General features: G+C 40.1%; 1 protein-coding gene across 8 annotated transcripts in view; it reads left to right on the top strand.

Annotated features, from left to right (window-relative positions):
* Nucleotides 1-14,989, top strand: part of SPATS2L (spermatogenesis associated serine rich 2 like) — a 177,946-nt gene that overhangs the window by 59,638 nt on the left and 103,319 nt on the right. The window contains exon 1 of one of the 8 annotated variants that reach the window (XM_033232045.1): nt 10,141-10,250. The exons of 6 other annotated variants lie outside the window; for them this stretch is intronic. The gene's annotated coding sequence lies outside the window, so the exon portion shown is untranslated. One more of the 8 variants, XM_033232044.1, reaches the window with a different exon arrangement.

Below are 14,989 nucleotides of genomic sequence, written 5' to 3'. Positions count from 1 at the left end.
TCTTTTCAAACATGAACATACTGGGATTCTAATGCAACTTATTAGCTGTCCCAGAACCATAAATCAACAATCATATCTTGCAAAGTACAAGTTGGGAGGATTGCCTGTACTTCTTGAACAGGGATTAATTATTTCACCGTATCCACTTACATACATTAACAGTCAACGGATTCATACCTATTTTGTGCTGATGTTTCTGTCCTTGATCCCAAGGACTTAACTTATCATAGAATGTCCTCTTATTTAGACTGGCACACTCAAAAGAAGGCTTTTGAGCCTGAAAAAATAAATTCTGCTTATGTCTGCTTTCTTATTCTTATATCCGTTTGTTTTTTACCTAGAGTTAATGAAATCTTTTGTTATACTAAGTAAGAATTTCAAGTGAATATAATTAAATAAAGTAGTATGTAAAAACAGCAGTATCAAATAAGAAAAAAGTCTGCAAATATTGATGATTATTGATGAACTTGAGTTGGTAATCGGTATAATACCATGACTGTGTGAAATATTTCATATGAAAATAAAAGGAAAATGCAAACTAACATGCCAGCAGTAAAAATGTGCAATATTAATTGTAAATCATTGCAGTAGCTCACATGTGATGTCTGCTCAGCTAACTCCTAACTAATGGAGGAATCCATGTCACACTGCAAGATTGTATTGGAGGCTTACAGATTATAAAATGTTGTTTTCTACATTCCTAAAGCTTATTACCATAGAAATCAAAATCTCACCATGTCTCAGGTACTTCTTGCTAGTAAATTAAACACATTTAGATGTTTTATTAATATATAGTATGCAATAAACCAAAGTAGTAATTTACTAAGACTTTCTATAGGTGCAATTAATTTTTCCAAAATTTGCTCAACATTTGCTGGTGACTGTCACTAATTGAAGACTCAAAAACAGACTAAACGCTTTTCAGAAATTACTTCTTAACCTTACTGCAAAGTCTTAATGTTATTGAAAAGATATACCTGAGAGGATAAAACATCAGTATTCTAAGTAAACTAACTACAGATAAATTTTAGTCTGTATTTCATTAAACATTTTCTTGCCCCATACAGAATTTCTTTTATCTTTGGGCAAAAACTGTGTTTAGCTTAGCTTATAGGCTAATTAACATTAAGTTGTTTTTTTCCCCCAACTCTGTCTTTCTTCATTACTTTCATGCCTTCTTGCTTATTTTGCAATCATGATCATCTCTGACCTGCTTACTCAGCAAAATCCACTTCCAGGTCAGGGCCATGACCTCGTGTGGACAAAACACAGTCTTTCAGCAACACACCAGGAAAACAGCAAAGACAAATTGATTTGTTGTTTCTGTGCACACAAGTTATTCTGTACTGAAGTCATAGTCAATGAAAATGATCTGATGACTCAAAATCTTGGTACAGAAGCCCAGATGAAAATCTATACTTTTCAAGAAAATAAGAGTATATCTTTATTTCATATAGAAAATAAATTATGTGGTTTGAGTGCAGTGTTTGAATTTGATTATAGATTACTTAAATTACTTTCTAAAAAGTATATTGAAGAAGTTAGGAAAGGAATGCCCATATTTACATATCCTAGTATTGAAAGTGAATCCCAATTTTTATGCTACATATAGAGTAAATGGGTGTGTAAATGAAAGTTCGAATCCTAAAAGTTACTGATCATGTTGATGATCAACTGAATCACTTTATAAATTTGGCTATATTCTTTAAAAATGTTATTTATTTTCAGATTCAGATAAATGGTTCCTAATTGGTATGCTAGTGGTAAGAGTTGTAGTTTATAAACAATGTAGTATTTTGTCTCATGGTTCTGATTTTTAAATTACTATACTTAATTTGGTATTTAAAACAGCATTATAAGAAATTAAGAAAGTTTTCGTTAAAAAAAAGTTGAGAAACCTGGCTTTAACTAATCTGCCCTAAAAAAAAGTTGATGAATGGCAGGATTTGTAACAGAGCAGAAACAGAAGTTGTTTCCGTGGAGCAGGAATCCCGAACTTCTCAGGGAGGCAGAGGTGTGAGAATCCAAAAACCCAAAAGAAGATGCATGCTTGGTGAAGTTAAAAGGAAGGAGAAAAAAATGCAGTGTCCAGGAGAGTTCCTCACATGTGGTGGACAATACATAGTTTAGCTGACTAAATGAACTTAGACCATTCAGTCATATTGGGCATTGGTATGATTTAGTTCTGCTATAATGTACAAAAATGACACCCAGGTAATAAGAGCGATGAGAGACTTAAGCTATTTGGGCATCTGCTCGAAGTCTTATTCATATTTAAATGAAAATGGGGTCTCAGATACTAATTTGCCTCACTGCCATTTTCTCTCTAGGGAAGTAACGGAAATGAAGGGAACTGCTATATTGGACCTAATTTTAACCAAGAAAAGATTGGTTGATAAGATAAAAGTAGAAGGAACCTTTATCAATTTATTCGATAAATACATATTGAGTGTCTGCTGTAGGCCAGCACTTGGAGGATTGTGACCACAATGTTTAAGTTTTTGCAATAAGGAGCAGATGGTGGATATGGCAGACATGTATTACAGACTTCAGGGGAACTCCCAGATAGTTCAGAGAAGAAGAAGATACGGTTCTATAGCCTGAGGCTCTAAAAGAGAAGATAACTGAAGAGATGGGAAGCCTACCTCTACATTCAAATTAGGGCTCTTTCTAGGTACTCCTAAAGCTCCTCAAACAGTACTTGGCACATAGCTGATACCAGTAAGTTTTACATATGCATATGTAAAATATGTATGCATATGTAAAAAATGAAAGAATAAACAATGAAATTGTGATAATATAATCATGATTATGTTTCCAAATTATCAAAGATAATGTACACATTCTGTCTCACACACACACGTACTCCAAGTCTAACAGTCCATAACTGTTTGAATGATTAGAATTAGAGATTTGATAGTTCTAAAAAAAAAAAACAAGAGAGAGAGAGAGAGTTATGGCTGCAAAGGGCATGTTCAAATTAATTCATAATATAAAAGAACATTTATTTATTCATTTTATTTATTTATTTTTTGAGACGGAGTCTCGCACTGTCACCCAGGCTGGAGTAGAGTAGTGTGATCTCAGCTCACTGCAGCCTGAGTCTCCTAGATTCAGGCAGTTTTCCTGCCTTAGCCTCTGGGTAGCTAGGATTACAGGTGTACACCACCATGCCTGACGAATTTTTGTATTTTTAGTAGAGACAGGGTTGAGACTCATTATGATCAGTGTATACCATGATGTGATTGTCAAGAAAATGCAATCTTAGGCTGCATTAAAAAAATGAATAAAACCACTGAGTATATATATGTATCTCAGGGTGGGAAGAATAAAGTTCTCAAGTTCTGACAAGACAAAATGTCTTACCCACAAATTTGTTTAGGAATGTATTATATAAAGTTCTTTCCAACATTGACATCCTTCAATTCAATGAACAATTGTGTACTAGGATAGAGGAAAGCATACGTAAGATGAATCTGGGAGTTTTGGAAGAGAGACCAGATTGAAGGAGTGTCTGAAGGCAAAGCTAGCACATTCATGGAAGGCAGTTGATTCCATCTTAGCCAAGGGTTTAGTCACAAGTAGACTTGTACAGAAAAAGCTCTTTTAGGAGGCATGGATCCCCATTGTAGAATAAATTTGAGCAAGGTCTGGAGGACTATTTAATGAGGATGTTGATTGGGGGATTAACTTATAGCTCAGGTGTATGTATGAAGACTCCAGACTGTGTCAAATGAGGAATAAGTGCACTCTTAAGAATAAAGTTCTCAAGATATGCCAAGACAAAATGTCTTACCTACAAATTAATTTAGGAATGTATAAATTCCCTTATACGTAGAGTCGCAGGACTCCAGAAGAGTAAACAGTTACTGGATGTTGAGTTCAATGTTGAAGCTTCACCAGCTTGCAGATTGTGGGTACATTAGGACCAAGAGATGCTTCTCATGAAAGTTGGGTTGAGTTACAAACCAAACCAAACATGAAAAATCCGTTAGAAGGTATTTGTTTGTGTCGTCCAACAGCTTCTTTAGATTTTGCTTCGAATGGTAAGTCATACCGTATTTTCTAACAAAGCCGTAGATTTGAGGCATTTCTGGCCCTGCCTGCAGAAAGAAAGACTCTTTGCATGACATCTCAGACTCCCAGGCATAAAAACCCAAAGGAAATAATTGACTTCTGAGAGTGTACCTTGTAGGTATCAGCTGGACTTGACTTGGCTTCAATTTTTGCTTCAAGCTTTCAGACAACACATAACTAAGACAGAATGAGACCACTCTAGATGCCTCATGGTAAACTCAGGGGAAGAGACTGCAAAAACAACATTGTTTCTCCCTTTGGAATTCTGGAGTTACAAGGCAGAGGTGCCCCATCTTCCCGAACTGTAAGTGAATTCCCTTTCCATCATTCTCATTCAGTGGCCAGCCAGCTTCTGCTTGAACAGATTCTGTGACAGGAGTCTCACTAACCTCCCAGGACAGCTTCACCTGCCCTTTAATGACACCAAATGTAACAGGAATAAAGGGAAAGGAACATAAGGAGATAGTAAGTTAAGGAATGGGTGAGAAAGAATGTGGCAGGTGGCCCAGGAAAGGATATTCCATGGTGATTTGTCCTCAGTGGGAAGTGGAGAGCAAAATTTAAAGCACTGAGAAAATGTTGTTCCTCCCATTGATAATTTTCCTTCCCCCTTTGGCATTTTTGCCAAGCTGGCTTTACATCTACAATTCTAATTTTTGTGAGTACTAAGATGTTGCAACTGGAATGAACCCTCTAAATAAATTTTAAGCTACGTATTCCTTTTATTTGTATTGAACCAAAACAATGGCACCAGACTAGTGGAATGAGGACCAGCTTGGGAGTTAGTTTGAGAGGTTTCAGTCTTAGCCTTGCTATTGACTAGCTCTGGAACCTGGGCCTTAACATATAAGCCTTAGTTCCCTCATCTCTAAAATGGAGATAATAATACCTACATGCAGGTACGTTGTGAGGTCTCAGTGAAATAGAATCATTCAGTGTGGTGCCTAAAGAGGGTCTTGTTTGGTTTGTTCACTGTTGTATCCCCAGCACCTAGGATGGTACGTGGCTCAGAGCAGGTACCCACTAAGTGCTAAAATGAATACTGAATGAATGAATGACTGTGGTCAGTAAATGACAGCTATTGCTAAAGGCATGGCAGAGCTGTCAGACCCAAGAAGTCTTTGTAAAGCAAGAGACTGATTATTCGGAGGCTTGAAGGAGAACGCTTTGTCGTAAGCTAAATTAATTTTTCCCCACCATACAGCATGGCTTTAGGATTCTTCAAAAACTGACTAGGTTGGTCTGATGGTAGTGGGTTATCAGAACTTATTAACATTAGTGTCACTAAAGTTGGCGTTTAATCCCCCGTGCTAAATTTGACTGCCAAAAAAAAAAAAAAAAAAGAAGAAGAAGAAGAAGAAAACTGACTAATACTGTGACCATTACAGTCTTTCCTCAATCCTAACCCTATGTTCTCTATGAGACATCTAGAGTGGTCTCATTCTGTCTAGTCAAGTATCATTCGAAAGCTTGGAACGAAAAATGAAACCAAGACTTAAAGACTGGCTGGTAGCCATTCAGAAATAGATACAAATGTAGATTAAGTTTTGACAACATTTTCCCTTTCTACTACCTTCTCACATTTTTAAGAGAACATTTGGTAAAACAAACAAGAATGTCTTTTCAGTGTCTGGTTATCTCTTTTTCCAGACTGAGTTTGGTAAGTTATATAATATTTGGTGTTACTCATCTCACAGGATGTAAAATCAGGTAAAAATAAAATCATATGGAATCTTAAATACAGTTTGAGTTACTTTCCTAGAGGTAAGTATAACTCACCTATATAGTTTTATTTGTTTTGGAGCCCTTTAATATTTGTCAGATTAAAGCATGTATTTTTACAAAACTAAAAAGTACAGAAAGTCAGCTTGCACCAATTGGAAGTTATTTTAAAAGATCCTGTTTTCAATTCAGCATTTCAAGAATAACAGAGAAAATGCATAAGGTCTAGATTAAGAACCATGTAACCAAAAATGACAGTGGGGTGGGAGGGAGAATTGGGCTGGGATAGGATGAGAAGGAACTTCCCCATTTACTAAAAGAATAATGAAGCAAGGATATTACCTCTAGCTGCATTATGAACAGAACAAATGTAAACCATACCACATAGACACCTCCTCCAAATACTGCCTTCTAATGTCATCTCATTGCTTACTGCCTGCTAATCTTATCTCCCTGCAGGAGCCAATCTTAAAATTATACTGCATCATAGTTAACTAAACACATTGCATCTAGCAGAGATAAATCGTGGACTCCCAGTAAATATTTAGTAATTGACTTATGTGTACTAAGCAGGTAGGTTTTCTTTCTGACTTTACACATTAGTCACTGTTTCTGCAAGTGAAGTTTCATTTTCGCTCTTCCTCATACCTACAGTGCCATTCCCATCATTGCCAGTATTGCCTCAAAGTAGTGCAAAAGAGCACTCCCTCTCTGAAGCCCTCTTTGATTAAGCTCACCTAAACTAAAGCCATCTCATTCCTCCAGAAGCCACTTTATGTACATGGTTATAATCATTGCAGAATGATTTGTTTACTATTTTGTTAAATATTCTTATTTCTCTTGGTTTTAATACCCCCGTGCATGACAATATATACCCCCACCAAGAATGGGCATTGAGTCTCAGTTCTCATAGGGACACACGCACACAGACACCCTCTACACGTAGGGTCTGGCCCAGAGGAAGCACACTCAAAGGACATGTTCCACAGTTAGATAATAAAATTGTTAGCATTAGTAAAATAAAACATTCCTAATTATTTGTCTCTACAAATCAGCCAAGAATGGGTATAAATGGAATCAAAGCTGTGAGAGACGGATCTACTTCACCAAACAGGTGATCAAAACCTAATACATTTACACCTCAAAATTGGTGTTAGGTAAATTGAATAACTACTAAAGTCTTCCAGAGGTAAATAATGTGTGGTATTATATTTAGCTGAGAGGCCTGTGCATTATTTGAGCCACTGTATTAAAAGTTTTGATTCATTCAATCTTTAGGAAAATGATTTGGAAGAGATTAAACTATGTATTGCTAATGCTTGTACACCATTGGAAACATCTGGTACTTTCTGAACTTCCCGCAGCGTGAGTTGAGCCATAGGGCAGGCCAGAGCTCCGTGCAAAGGCCAGATGAGTGTCTGCTCTCCAGCCTTTTATGCTACAAACTAAGTGGGGCCAAGGCAGACCATGAGATAGTTTATGAAGGGTCCGTTAAGTGCATGTAGGTGCCAACAGCAATGAAAATCCCCATCTATGCTGGAGTTACATGGGTATATAGGAGTGAGGCTAATGGTTAAATGTGTTTAGCATTGGGTGAAAATGATTTTTTTTTCATACTCCATAGAAAAGGTGAATTTCAGTCTTTCGTTTTTGGACAAAAGTGTTGACTTTGATGGAGAAGAACTAGACAGCTATAGTCTAGTGACTTTGTCCTGGGTATAAGCCTCTACATTAAGAAGAAATAAAATCAGTAAAAGATGCTGGGCAAGTTACCAGGTTAAAGGGGATACATGGGGCCCAATAAGGAAGATATAGAGGGTTTGGGTGCTCATGATTAGACCTTGACTCTGATAATGACTAAAAGATATTGCAAGGTTGGAGGTATGCTGGGAGGAAGAGCAGAGTGGATTGGAAGGTGTGTGAAATGATATGGCTAAAACAATATTGGATAATACTGGGTTTTTTGTTTTTTGAGATAGGGTCTCACCGTGTCACCCAGGCTGGAGTGCCAGTGGCATGATCACAGCTCACTGTAGCCTCGACCTCCTGGGCTCAAGTGATCCTCCCACTTCAGCTTCCCTAGTAGCTGGGACTACAGGCACATGCAACCACGCCTGGCTAATTTTAGTATTTTTAGTAGAGATAGGGTTTCACCATGTTGCCCAGGCTGCTCTCGAACTCCTGAACTCAAGGGATCCACCCACCTCAGCCTCCCAAAGTGCTGGGATTACAAGTGTGAGTGACTGTGCCCAGCCTGACAATGCTGGTTTTAAAAGGGTGGCATTTAAAGTGATAACTTAGTATGAAGGGTTAAAAACTGGAGAAAAAATTATTAAAAATTCATTGCAAGCAAGACAAGAAGAATAAAAATGAGAGGACATTTATTCCTTTCTTTCCATGTGTCTTCATTGAATACTTAGCTTGTCAAAGGCATTGTATTTGGAACTTTGGAAGAGAGAAAGGCAAAGTAGAATTTGTCAGAAGCAGTCTTTTTAAAAGGAAGGAATTTTTTTGTAATGTATTAAATCTGTTAAAGTCTTGTATACTTGAAGCACTTTAAAAGTATTTATTAATTTCCCATTACAGCATATTTCAGGTGACAAATTTCTATTTTGTATTAGAGCTAGAAATTGAAAGTTCACTAAGATAGTAAATATGACCCCCTAGAATCTTGAGCATATACTAAATGATCAAAATGAGTTTTTATTATCTGTGACTGCATTAGAATAAACTAAAGGGAATTAAAATCATACAAATTCTTTTTTTTATTCATGTTGATACAATTACTTGAAATCATGTATGGAAAGAGGTTTAGTAATTTTTAGATCGTTCCCTTATTTAGCTCCAAGGCTTTATTTGAACTTTGCTCTTTCTATGTTATGACTGTTTATTGTCCTCTGAAGACAAGTACCTTAAGCTGTGAATTTGGTCACGAAAGCACTGAGTACACATCTGATAGCTACAAGGCAGGAAACCGTGACCTGACATGGGTTTCCGATCCATGCTATGGGGAAGTGATATTGTAGTAATGGATTTGCTTCTGCCAGTGCAGCTATTTTAAAAGCATGGAAAACAAATGACCCTGTGGACACAGACAGAGCCCTAAGAGTTCATATTCCCTTCACAGGGCTGCAGTCAGGCCTCTAGCCTCGGGCCGCCACCCTCTCCTCTCTCGAGTCACCCCACCTCTCCCATCAGGTGACAGTGTGAGTTGGAAAAGGGACGGGTGTAGCCACACCAGGACAATTTGTGGTCAGAAGGTCAGGTTTCAAGGGCCAGCTCTGTTACTGGCTGGATGCATGTTGGTAACCTCATAATCCTTAGATTCTCACCTGTAAAATGAGGACAGTGGGAAAGCCACCACATGAGCTATGAGGGAATCTATTTATATTATTTTATAGCACTTTTATAGCACTTGCTGTGTGCCAGGCACTGTTGTAATCACTTTACAAACATGAACTCATTTCATCCTTCTTACCGCCCTATGCCATAGTTACTATTATTATCCCTACTTTACTGATGAGGAAACACGGCCTAGATCAAGGTACTTGCCCAAATCCCAAAACTAGTAAGAGACAGAGCTGGGATTCAATCTTGGTGAATTGTAATTGCTTGTTTTCGGTCATAAGCACATAAGGAATAATCTGTATTGCAGAAAATAGGCAGTGTTTACTCTTTGAGAATATTTAAGGGCCCAAGATCCTGTGCTTGGTGACAGAGGCACAGGGCTGGTGGTAGCAACTTTCTAGGCCAACTGCCTGCGTGTGGTCAGCTAGATGGGCTCTGATGGTGGGGCCTGATCCAAGAGGGAAGTGAGCCTTTCTAAGAACATGTAGAATGTATGTGTTAGATTTCTAGAACTCAAACGAGTGAACAGGTAACATATATAGGATTAATGTGTGTATAGATGGAGCAGGTCTGACAGGTAAGAAACCCTTCTCCGCTCTGCCCCAAATGTACTCTACCACATGCTTCTCACCCTGGCGTTTTGCTGTTAAACTGAATAAACATCAGGCAAGAACTTCACTTCCTTGTGTGAACACATGCCCCTTAATAAAATGTATACCCCTGGACATGGTTTGTACATTTTCCATTTAATGCAAAATTAGCTAACAGATGTTTTCAATTAGGTGTAGAACCAGGAACTGGTTTCAGGGTGCAGTGCTAGAATGTGTACTAACTGATTGATATGCCTGTCCTGGTGTCTCCCGGAAGATAAGAAGCCCTTAGCAGACAATCATGCCCAGAAACTGACCTTTGGAATGATGACTGCAGTCCCAGCCTAAACCTCCTCAGCCTCAGGGGCAGTCAGTATAAAGGTTGCAAGTTCAGTCTTAGAGCTATACCTTCCCTAAGATAAGAAGGATGAAGAGTTGGCATTCACTAACAGGAGCCTGAAGGCAAAAATACTGGGCAGTTTCACAAAAAAGAAACAAGCAGTCTTTCTGAAGGTGAGTCTTCCTGTTGATCAGGTGGCCAAGGCCACCAGCCCACTGCTGATTACTCAGACACGCCCAAGATCCTGCTACTACCCTGGTTTCTGCCTCCACATTCGTCACTACTGAGATGACTTACTGGTCACAGTAAAAGCAAGTTGATAAAGGTGGCCAGTGGGGGAATAGAGCTTATCTGCCTCCTGAGAAAGCCAGTCACTGGAAACTGGACTGAGAGCCCTGATTTGGAGCACAAGGAAACCTTAAAAAGTGAGTTGAGGTTATATTTTCTGGGAGGCCATAAGAAGAGCAGTAATGGGGTGGGAAAGAGGGCTGGCTGCTTGGGGACGCTTTCCAGCTGGAAGTCTAAGCCCTGCCTTCGCTCCCCAGTATTTCTTTCCCACCAAGTGCCAGTGTGTTTAAGGTAGTACCTCATATACTGTTTTTGTTCAGCTAGTGCCAGTAACATTTCAAGGAACTAGGAAGAACCTGACTTTCTCTGCCACTTAGAGAAAATTATTAAATGTTTACTAGGAGAGTTCTGACTCAGTGAATTAGGATACTGTGAGTTGGTTGGAACAGAGGTTTTTGAAACCAGAATGTGCTGTGAAGAGATGATGGGTTCCTTTTCCGCGTTTTTATTCCATGACAACCGAGCCAGCTTCCCAGAGTTAGCTATAAACACAGAGCTTTTGTTTGCCAGATTTAGTTAGGGGTTCTCTTTGCCGATCCGGAGTTATATTGCAGAACCATAATCCATGTTTTCTTTGGACATGAATATGCAGTGTTGTCCTTGTAAAGATGCCATTAAAAGTTTAAAAAGCATACAGCCCCATCCCCAATCCCACTAACGGCAAGCGTACCTCGAATACTTTTGCACCCGACTCTCTGGGATGGGACTTTTGAGCTGGACAGACCACAGCCCCAGTGTTGCTGTGCCCAGAACCTTGAGCCAGCTGAATTCCAACTCTAATTCTTTTAGTTCTCAATGTCATTTCCTTCCCCACTTCCTTGCCTGGCATTCTCCTGTGTTTTTGTGTACATATCTGTCTTCATCATTGACCTGTAAGCTCCTTTGGGGCCAAGAGCTCTGGAGCCAGGAGATGTAAGTTCAAATCTTAGCTCAACCAGGGACTGAATAACTCTGTGACTTAGTGAGTAGCTTACCTCTCTGTGCTCACGTTTATTTTTCTATAAAATGGTGATAACGAAAATAGAAGTATACACTGCTTAGGGCGATTCTGAGAATAAAAGGAGTTAATAGACGGAACGTGCTTAGAGCAGTGCTGGGTATACGGTAGGAGTTCAGTAAGTGTAACTTTAGCCACTGCCAGCATTCCCCCACAGACCCTGGTGCACTGTCGGTGCTTAATGAATGTTTGTCAAATTATAAGAAAAAACATTGCCCTTTCTGTAGGAATTGCCCATGGCTGAAGAGATGGGGGAAGGAAAGGAAGAAAGGGAACACATGATATTTCTTTTTCAACATTGGGGAGTTTGTAGTAAAGTACTTGGGGCTCTGGAGTATAAAGAACTATGTTTGATCTTTTGTCCAGACCCCTCTGGGATTTGGGATTTGCCAGCGGGCGGTTGGGGGGATGGGGGAGCAAAGCAGTGTGCTCTGCAGGGAGAGAACCAATTACAGTGTGCTTGAAGAGGGTGGCATTTATTCTGCTGAACCTCTTTTCTGCTTCACATAACGTTGGCCACTTCACCTTTCCTGAGACGTCTCTGAGGATGGGCATATTTTAAAGACTTGAGCTTACATCATCGCATCTTAAAAGAACCGAGTATAATTGAGTTGCTGATACAAGTGGGTACTTGCACCAGGTCTGGGTCGCCCACATCTCTATGGAAACACATGTTTGCTTTAAAGCCCAGCAATCAGAAGCAGATCCTTATAGGAGCCAGCGTTGGGTCACTTTTAGAAAAAGCCATTTATTTATATTCTCAAGTCAGCAGAGACCTATGAAATGAAATAATTTCAAATTAAATAGAAAAACCATGCCGTAGGTGAATGCTAATAAAGCCTGCCATGCGTCCTCCTCCCCCTGTGCTTGCACTGCCTTAGATCTGCCGCATTTATTTTAGCTGTCCTTTGCTCTTTTGTGCCCATTTGCATTCTGCTGCTGTGGGGAGGTGGTTTGGCACATTATGCAAAAATGGTTAATCTTCATTCATAAGCATTTGCCAGTACTGAAATGGAAAATTCAAAGCTGGGACTGCCATAAAGTGCGCTTTGTGTTTCTCTCTCTGCCGTGTACGTGCAGCATATACAACAGTGTGCGCCACGCAGATGACGCTGCCTGCCGTACGAGCACTCAGCACTCGGGGCTGTTGAGTGAAGATGTTCGCCCATGAAGGTCTCAAACTTGCATCAGCACACCTTGCCCTAGATCTGCTCAAGTGATATTCTAAGAGATTGGAAGCTTTTATCTGCCTCTGAAAGCAGGCCTTTTCACATAAGTATTGACTGTTAATGACCTGTTTAAATAAAACATTCAATTTTCTTTCTTCCCCCCACAAAGAACTTAGTAGGCAGTGACATTTCTAAACCAAAGGCTAACCCTGCTTTTCAAAAAAGGCCAAGCCAGAGCTTTTAAATGTGAATTTTTTTCTGACATTTGCCCTTAAAATGCTTTTCAGTGAAGTTGTTCTAACAGTGGGTTGAGTACATTGAAATGTCTTTGAATGAAAATGCAACCTTGAGTTTTCTTCTCCAAATTAAACAGAAAATACCAGTCTAAGTATCTTCATATGAAATTCATATTTCGGTCACCACTGTGTCTCGTTTTTTATGTTTCTCAGTCCTAATAATTAAAGCGACTTTCCTTTGAGGAACAAGAACTTTTATTAAACTATGGAAATTAAACCACAGAAACAAAGAGCAAAAACACTTGAAATAGAAGAGACCTCAGTTGTTACCATGCCAGATAAGGAGTAGCAAAGGATGGAAGGAAAAGAAGGAGGGGACAAAATGGAAGAGAAATTAGGCAATTGAACAGTTAGGCGACAGAAAACATACCTACTACTAAATTTAGACCAAATCTCAGTTTTGTAGAAGGAACACTGTTTCCCTCTTCAGCTGGCATGCAAGTGCCCCTGATTGTGCTTAGGGCACTGGATGGTTAGTCTCTGATTTAAAAGTGACCTGTACAGAGAAATAGCCTACTACTGTACATCATTGGAGACGGCGCCCACGCCTTTGTAAGTGTTTCCATCAACTCCCAGTGCCCCTACAGACCTGTAGTATGTAAGAGCCAAAAGAGACCACAACCTGGAGACCTGAGACCCTCGTGCCACACTGTGGCCCCTCAGGAGGAATGGTGCCCTTTATAGACAGATGTGAAGTCCTTCCAGCTCTCCCCTATTGAAACTTACCTGTCCTGTTTCCCATCCTCTCAGAGCACTGCTCTCTGCTAAGGGCCAATTGATGGCAGTAGGAGAATGAAATAAATTAATCTGTGGTAGTGCACCTTCTTCCAGAGGTAATAACGTGCCTTCAACTAAGTAGAAATGCGTATGTCTCTTAAGAAGCTCATACTCAGAGATACCGTTGGATGCTGTTTTGCCTGAGAGATTTTTGCTGCTTCTCAAATCACATGGCATAATTGACTTCCTACACACAAGATCAGTGCTGATTCTTCCCCTCTGAGCAGCCGTGAGAAAATGTCTCAGGATTTACATGATCATAGTGATGCAGGATTTTCAATAGCATTGTCTAGGCTATACCAAAGTCAGGTACACAGACACTTTAATAACTCTAACTTAATAATTTAAGTTAGTAATTCAATTAGTTATACCTTTAGACCCCAGAATGTCACGGAGCCACTGGCAGCATCACAGCTCACAAGAAACAATTTGTTGGCTGAGGGCCCACTAACTGCAACTTCACCTGCGGTAGGAAGCTGCAGGAAAACAGCCTTTTTCTGGTGGGGGTGTTGTGGCGAATGGAGTCTCACTCTGTCGCCCAGCCTGGAGTGCAGTGATGTAATCTCAGCTCACTGCAACTTCCGTCCCACCTCCCGGGTTCAAGCAATTCTCCTGTCTCAGTCCCTTCCCCCCCCACTTTACCCCCCCAAGTACCTGGGACTACAAGCACACACCATCACGCCCAGCTAATTTTTGTATTTTTAGGAGAGACGAGGTTTTGTCATACTGGTCAGGCTAATCTCGAACTCCTGACCTCAGGTGATCCACCCACCTCAGCCTCCCAAAGTGCTGGGATTACAGGAGTGAGCCATCGTGCCCAGCCAAAAATAGCCATTTCTTTAAAACAAGTTAATTTATGCCCATTCCTGTGTGAGTGGAGTGGTTTTGCGCTGCAGTTTGTGCGTCCTGCACATGCACAAGGCATTATCGTGGGCCTGTCTGGCCTGAGAAGGCAGGTCCCGGAGAACGGTTTTGTTCCTCTGGCGGAGTTCTTACTGTATTTCATAGACAGTGACCCTCGTGACTTATTTATGATGGTTTTGAGGTGCTATTAGCTCAATGGCCATGGGCTTGCTGAGTTGGACTGCCTTAGGTTTGAGTCCTGGCCCTGCCACTTACTATGGGACCTTGAGCAGTTACTAGATCTCTTTAAAGGTGCTTCAGTTTCCACGTATGTAAAAATGGGGATAATCTTTTTTTTTTTTTTTTTTGAGATGAAGTCTCGCTCATGTCCCCCAGTCTGGAGTGCAGTGGCGTGATCTTGGCTCACTGCAACCTTCACCTCCTGGGTTCAAGCAATTCTCCTGCCTCGGCCTCCCGAGTAG

Source organism: Trachypithecus francoisi, unplaced genomic scaffold (genome assembly GCF_009764315.1).
Source record: "Trachypithecus francoisi isolate TF-2019V2 unplaced genomic scaffold, Tfra_2.0 Lachesis_group13, whole genome shotgun sequence".
In the NCBI taxonomy this organism is placed as follows: Eukaryota; Metazoa; Chordata; class Mammalia; order Primates; family Cercopithecidae; genus Trachypithecus; species Trachypithecus francoisi.
The sequence above is the reverse complement of the archived record's forward strand: the minus strand, read 5'-3'. Positions and strand labels throughout refer to the sequence as shown.